Raw genomic sequence first — 7,673 nt, forward strand, 5'->3', positions numbered from 1 at the left:
CGTGCGCTCCTTCTTTTTTTCCTCCCTTCGTGCGCTCCTTCTTTTATTCCTCCCTTCGTGCGCTCTTTCTTTTATTCCTCCCTTCGTGCGCTCCTTCTTTTATTCCTCCCTTCGTGCGCTCCTTCTTTTTTGCCTCCCTTCGTGCGCTCCTTCTTTTTTGCCTCCCTTCGTGCGCTCCTTCTTTTTTGCCTCCCTTTGTGCGCTCCTTCTTTTTTGCCTCCCTTCGTGCGCTCCTTCTTTTTTGCCTCCCTTCGTGCGCTCCTTCTTTTTTGCCTCCCTTCGTGCGCTCCTTCTTTTTTGCCTCCCTTCGTGCGCTCCTTCTTTTTTTCCTCCCTTCGTGCGCTCCTTCTTTTTTGCCTCCCTTCGTGCGCTCCTTCTTTTATTCCTCCCTTCGTGCGCTCCTTCTTTTTTGCCTCCCTTCGTGCGCTCCTTCTTTTTTGCCTCCCTTCGTGCGCTCCTTCTTTTTTTCCTCCCTTCGTGCGCTCCTTCTTTTTTGCCTCCCTTCGTGCGCTCCTTCTTTTATTCCTCCCTTCGTGCGCTCCTTCTTTTATTCCTCCCTTCGTGCGCTCCTTCTTTTTTGCCTCCCTTCGTGCGCTCCTTCTTTTTTGCCTCCCTTCGTGCGCTCCTTCTTTTATTCCTCCCTTCGTGCGCTCCTTCTTTTATTCCTCCCTTCGTGCGCTCCTTCTTTTTTGCCTCCCTTCGTGCGCTCCTTCTTTTTTGCCTCCCTTCGTGCGCTCCTTCTTTTTTGCCTCCCTTTGTGCGCTCCTTCTTTTTTGCCTCCCTTCGTGCGCTCCTTCTTTTTTGCCTCCCTTCGTGCGCTCCTTCTTTTTTGCCTCCCTTCGTGCGCTCCTTCTTTTTTGCCTCCCTTCGTGCGCTCCTTCTTTTTTGCCTCCCTTCGTGCGCTCCTTCTTTTTTGCCTCCCTTCGTGCGCTCCTTCTTTTTTTCCTCCCTTCGTGCGCTCCTTCTTTTTTGCCTCCCTTCGTGCGCTCCTTCTTTTTTGCCTCCCTTCGTGCGCTCCTTCTTTTTTGCCTTCCATCGTGCGCTCCTTCTTCATAGTGTCCACTTTATTGTATTCTCCTCTATCCCTCGCTTCCTAAACTCTTGTTTTACTCCTTATAAATATTTAATATATCGTTATTCGTCACATTTTCTTGCTCTTTATTTTACTTTGTCCCTTTTCAATTTCCTTCATTGCTTTCTCCATCTCCAATCCTCCTCACACTACAACATATCCGCTTTGCCATCTTCATTTGCTTTTCATCGTTTCATCATTATTTTTATTTCTTTGTTATATATTTGTGGCCTTCGTAATGTCTTCTTTTTTTTTTTTATCTTACTCATGATTTATTTCGTTGTCTTTGTTCCTTGTTCAGTATTGTTGTCATTAGTAACACTGTTTTATCCATTCCTGGTCCCTATTATTCTTTCACTTTTTTTGCAACTGTTTTGTCATGTGCTACAGAAAATGCTGTGACAAGATAACACTAATACATTTCATATATCCTAACATCAGAGACTCTTCCTCACTCCCATATTATTTCTCTTATTTCATAACACCACCGCCCTCAACCGAAGCTCATACTGTTTGCTGGTTGATTGAGGTTTAGAAAGACATGGCAGTTTCTATGATAAATATCACAGTTTTCACAAAAGATGACATTAGTCGTGTGTCTTAAAAGAAACCGATAGTTGCAGACGGTAGGAATCAATGCCAGGAACAAAAGAATGCGAATGAATCAGTTGTTTTTTAAGAAAGAAAAAACATATGGTAACAAAAGTCAAAGAGAAAAGAAACATTTGTAAGATGCGTCCATTCAATGATGAAAATAGTATCATGAGCTTGACTCGTGGTGCAACGGATAAAAATGTTTATGTACAATTCTAAATGACGGTCATCTGTCGGTTGAAGGTTCAAATCTAAGTACGGGTGACACTAGAGGTATGTCAGAGGACTTATTACATCTCGTTCTTATTTTAACTGCTACAACAGAGTGGTCGGAAGATCCCAGTGGAGATGGAACAGAAGATGAATAGACTTTGTAGCCTGGTGGGGGGATGCTCTTTTCTCTTCCCTGCAACTTCTGTCTCACAGAAGAGACGTTGCGAGCCTGTCTGTTTTATTATTTTCATGGCAAGTGCTCGTCTGAGCTCAAATCTATGGTTCCCCCCCTCACCAAACATTCACGAGAAACACTCGTTTGGCTGTAAACACTATCAGTAATTTCCCCGATTCTTTATCTGTGCCTAAACCTAAACGTAGGTTCCATGAACAAAGCTTCTTTCTAAGAACCACACATCTGTGGAACTCTCTTCCGTTTACATGCTTTCCGACTGACTACAATATGACCGTCTTCAAGTCCAATGTAAACAAGTTCCTTAAGTAATCCAATTTACCAAATTTACATTTCTAACGATTACTATGATATTGTCCTTTTGATCACTGTACACTCTTTAATTCTTATCCTTGAGTGGCCTTAGTGGTAATTCCTTTGTAAAAAAAATACCAAGAATACAATAACCATGAATTGAAGACTTCTACTTAGTCATGATTAACCGAATGAGAGCAAACTGCTTCTATAGATTAAAAAAGATTTTTTACATAGGTGTTCTCATTTATCAAGGCTTAAAACGTACTTGAGGATAAGGGTTAATGACAGCAAGGTGGTCGGTGAAACAGACAGCATAATGATCGGTAATGGTTAGAACTAAATAGATTTAGATTATTAAAGAAGACAGCTCAATAAGAACGTGTTTACATTTGAACTTGAAAATGACCATGTAGTTAAGTTGGAAAAGCAGCGCAGTGATATAGTTCCGCAGGCGTACAGTTCTAGGAAAGAAACTTGCATGGAATTTGTTTTTAAATTTAGGTACATATAGAGTGATTGTAGCTAGTGTTTGTGAATGTTTTGCAGGGATATGGGTACATAAATGAAAGTCCAGTTGAGCACTAACAATTTATTTGACAAACTAACCTAAAATAGGACGGAGGTTACATGGTCAAAACGTAAGAATAATATCCAAAATGGAAACAGTATTCCGAATACTCCATGAAATATAAAAGCATGACAGGCCAGTCGACAAGGAAACAGAATTTCTTATGAAGATATCTGGATAAATGTGAAAAGGGTTACTTTAAACTTTAAGCATGCCATATAAAAAGAAAATGCTATTTCATACTGTGGTCCCGTTAGGGAAGATGCCACTCCAATTACTCTTTCTCGCATTGACAGAGTTCAAAATCGATTTCAAAACCTAGTGTGATTTGATCTCTTCCCTAATGCTTCTTTATCACAGAAGAGACCTTGCTAGTCATTCTCTACCCTATCGTTATCTTATGGTATGTGCTCAATTGACCTCCAGTCTTTGGTTGCTCTTTCTCTGTAAAACATTCCCAATAAAAATTTGTCTGTTCGTGAATTTGAGACGAGGAATAATTATTCATATAATTTGGATTCTTTGAATTACAACAAGGACCTGTGGCGTAGTGGATAGAGTACTTGGTAAAATTTAGTTGTAAGTTACACTCTTCTGGAGTTGAAAGTTCAATCCTCAGTGCAGGCGACACTCAAAATACAATTGTGAATTACTTAGGACTCCTTTCCACATAACCAACGAAACGAGAGCATGTTACCTGGTTGATTAAATAAGGGATTCCATGCATTCTTGAGTTCGACAAGATACACCCGAAGATGATCGTAAGTTACATTCACCAAAGCGTTATGAAAATAGCACTCTGTTTGAGAACAGTTGTCCAAAGACTCTGAATAATAATAAAAAAAATTGTCTAGCTAGAACCCATGTCAAATTAAATTGAACTTGCATAAATAAAGTTTCTTCCCAAGAATTTCTCATCTGTGAAATACGACAACCCGGAGATGCTTCCAACTTAAATCGTTTGCTAGTCGAATGTAAACAAATTATCGTCGACCTATTAAATAATCAACTTCATCTATCATTTCAAATCTTATAAAAATACAGTCCATCGACAACTGACATTAATCATTATACATCATCTAGTACTACCAGATCAGTCTGAAGATACCGGTTTCCTCAACTAAAATGCACCAAACAGTAATGTTGCTTTTCCTTTCCCTTTTCAAATCTCAGCCATGGTCTGCAAGTAAAAAAACAAATTTTTCTATACAAATAAACCAAACCAAACACAATGAATATATATTTAAAGATATAAAGAACTAAAAGCATAAAACCTTTTTTCCAAAATTATTGTATTCACTAAATAACTCGAAAAAGGTTGATATGCCATAGAACAAAACAACCAAATCGTATCCTTGAGTGAGCTTTGGCCTAGATAAAAGGTAACTCGCTAATAGAAAAAAAAAAAAAAAACTGGTCGTGGACACCTCAAAATATGGCGTCCATTTAAAATGTGCATTTAACTATAAATTCTATTACAATTTAAAATTGGATGGACCGACCTAGTGACTTAATGAATGCCCGGGCCACTACTAGAGATGCGAAGACACAACTAATAGAAAACATGTGCATGACGATGATGATCTCAAGGAATAAAACAAGTGAGAATGTATCAGTTGAAAAACAAAGCATGGCCAATAAGAGAGAATATCTGATATTTCTGTGTAAAATAATTTATAACAGAATCAGCAGACATGCAGTTTCTATCAGTCGCAAACAACTGGCAGTTTCTTCTGTGCCATCAAAGTTATAAGGTTGTTGGAGACAGTAGACGTATGAAAGAGGATAGGGTCACAGGACTGAGGGAGAGATCTGTGTTGGTAAGCTACGGAAAAGAGTCTTTGGTCAACAAGTTGGAAATTACTAAAGTTAGATATCTCATTCAGATCTCCTCTCTCCATTTGTCTGTCTATATGCAGCTCTGTCATCTAGTGTCTCTGTCTGTCGCTCTGTCATCTACTCTCTCTTTCTCTGTCGCTCTGTCATTTACTCTCTCTTTCTCTGTCATTTACTCTCTCTTTCTCTGTCATTTACTCTCTCTTTCTCTGTCATTTACTCTCTCTTTCTCTGTCATTTACTCTCTCTTTCTCTGTCATCTACTCTCTCTCTGTCATCTACTCTCTCTCTGTAATCTACTCTCTCTCTCTCTCTCTGTAATCTACTCTCTCTCTCTCTCTGTAATCTACTCTCTCTCTCTGTAATCTACTCTCTCTCTCTGTCATCTACTCTCTCTCTCTCTCTGTCATCTACTCTCTCTCTCTCTCTGTCATCTACTCTCTCTCTCTCTCTGTCATCTACTCTCTCTCTCTCTCTCTGTCATCTACTCTCTCTCTCTGTCATCTACTCTCTCTCTCTCTGTCATCTACTCTCTCTCTCTCTGTAAACTACTCTCTCTCTCTCTCTGTCAACTACTCTCTCTCTCTCTCTGTCAACTACTCTCCCTCTCTCTCTCTGTCAACTACACTCTCTCTCTCTCTCTGTCAACTACTCTCTCTCTCTCTGTCAACTACTCTCTCTCTCTCTCTCTGTCATCTACTCTCTCTCTCTCTCTCTGTCATCTACTCTCTCTCTCTCTCTCTGTCATCTACTCTCTCTCTCTCTCTCTGTCATCTACTCTCTCTCTCTCTCTCTGTCATCTACTCTCTCTCTCTCTCTCTCTCTGTCATCTACTCTCTCTCTCTCTCTCTGTCATCTACTCTCTCTCTCTGTAACCTACTCTCTCTCTCTCTCTCTCGTTCTGTCATCTACACTCTCTCTCTCTCTCGTTCTGTCATCTACTCTCTCTCTCTCTCTCATTTAATCTCTCTCTCTCTCATCTAATCTCTGTCTGTCATCTAATCTCTCTCTCTGTCATCTAATCTCTCTCTCTCTCTCTCTCTGTCATCTAATCTCTCTCTCTGTCTGTCATCTAATCTCTCTCTCTCTCTGTCATCTAATCTCTCTCTCTCTCTGTCTGTCATCTAATCACTCTCTCTCTCTCTGTCTGTCATCTAATCACTCTCTCTCTCTGTCTGTCATCTAATCACTCTCTCTCTCTCTCTCTCTGTCATCTAATCACTCTCTCTCTCTCTCTGTCATCTAATCTCTCTCTCTCTCTGTCATCTAATCTCTCTCTCTCTCTGTCATCTAATCTCTCTCTCTCTCTCTCTGTCATCTAATCTCTCTCTCTCTCTCTCTCTCTCCTCTGTCATCTAATCTCTCTCTCTCTCTCTCTCTCCTGTCATCTAATCTCTCTCTCTCTCTCTCTCTCTCTCCTCTGTCATCTAATCTCTCTCTCTCTCCTCTGTCATCTAATCTCTCTCTCTCTCTCTCCTCTGTCATCTAATCTCTCTCTCTCTCTCTCCTCTGTCATCTAATCTCTCTCTCTCTCTCTCTGTCATCTAATCTCTCTCTCTCTCTCTGTCATCTAATCTCTCTCTCTCTCTCTGTCATCTAATCTCTCTCTCTCTCTCTCTCTGTCATCTAATCTCTCTCTCTCTCTGTCATCTAATCTCTCTCTCTCTGTCTGTCATCTAATTTCTCTCTCTCTGTCTGTCATCTAATATCTCTCTCTCTCTGTCATCTAATCTCTCTCTCTGTCTGTCATCTAATCTCTCTCTCTCTCTCTGTCATCTAATCTCTCTCTCTCTCTCTGTCATCTAATCTCTCTCTCTCTGTCTGTCATCTAATCTCTCTCTCTCTCTGTCATCTAATCTCTCTCTCTCTCTGTCTGTCATCTAATCTCTCTCTCTCTCTGTCTGTCATCTAATCTCTCTCTCTCTCTGTCTGTCATCTAATCTCTCTCTCTCTCAGTCTGTCATCTAATCTCTCTCTCTCTCTGTCTGTCATCTAATCTCTCTCTCTCTGTCTGTCATCTAATCTCTCTCTCTCTCTCTGTCTGTCATCTAATCTCTCTCTCTGTCTGTCATCTAATCTCTCTCTCTCTCTGTCATCTAATCTCTCTCTCTCTCTGTCATCTAATCTCTCTCTCTCTCTGTCATCTAATCTCTCTCTGTCTGTCATCTACTCTCTCTCTCTCTCTCTCTCTGTGTCATCTACTCTCTCTCTCTCTCTCTCTGTGTCATCTACTCTCTCTCTCTCTCTCACTGTCTGTCATCTACTCTCTCTCTCTCTGTCATCTAATCTCTCTCTCTCTGGCTGTCATCTAATCTCTCTCTCTCTGGCTGTCATCTAATCTCTTTCTCTCTGGCTGTCATCTAATCTCTTTCTCTCTCTCTCTGTTATCTAATCTCTTTCTCTCTCTCTCTCTCTGTCATCTAATCTCTTTCTCTCTCTCTCTGTCATCTTATCTCTCTCTCTGACTGTCATCTAATCTCTCCCTCTCTCTCTCTCTGTCATCTAATCTCTCCCTCTCTCTCTCTGTCATCTAATCTCTCCCTCTCTCTCTGTCATCTAATCTCTCTCTGTCTGTCATCTTATCTCTCTCTGTCTGTCATCTAATCTCTGTCTGTCTGTCATCTAATCTCTCTCTGTCTGTCATCTAATCTCTCTCTGTCTGTCATCTAATCTCTCTCTGTCTGTCATCTAATCTCTCTCTGTCTGTCATCTAATCTCTCCCTCTCTCTGTCATCTAATCTCTCCCTCTCTCTGTCAACTACTCTTCCTCTCTCTGTCAACTACTCTTCCTCTCTCTGTCAACTACTCTCTCTCTCTTTGTCAACTATACTCTCTATGTCAACTACTCTCTCTCTGTCTGTCATCTACTCTCTCTCTGTCTGACATCTACTCTCTCTCTC

The sequence above is a fragment of the Euprymna scolopes genome, chromosome 28, assembly GCF_053919585.1.
Source record: "Euprymna scolopes isolate OS-2025 chromosome 28, ASM5391958v1, whole genome shotgun sequence".
NCBI lineage: Eukaryota > Metazoa > Mollusca > Cephalopoda > Sepiida > Sepiolidae > Euprymna > Euprymna scolopes.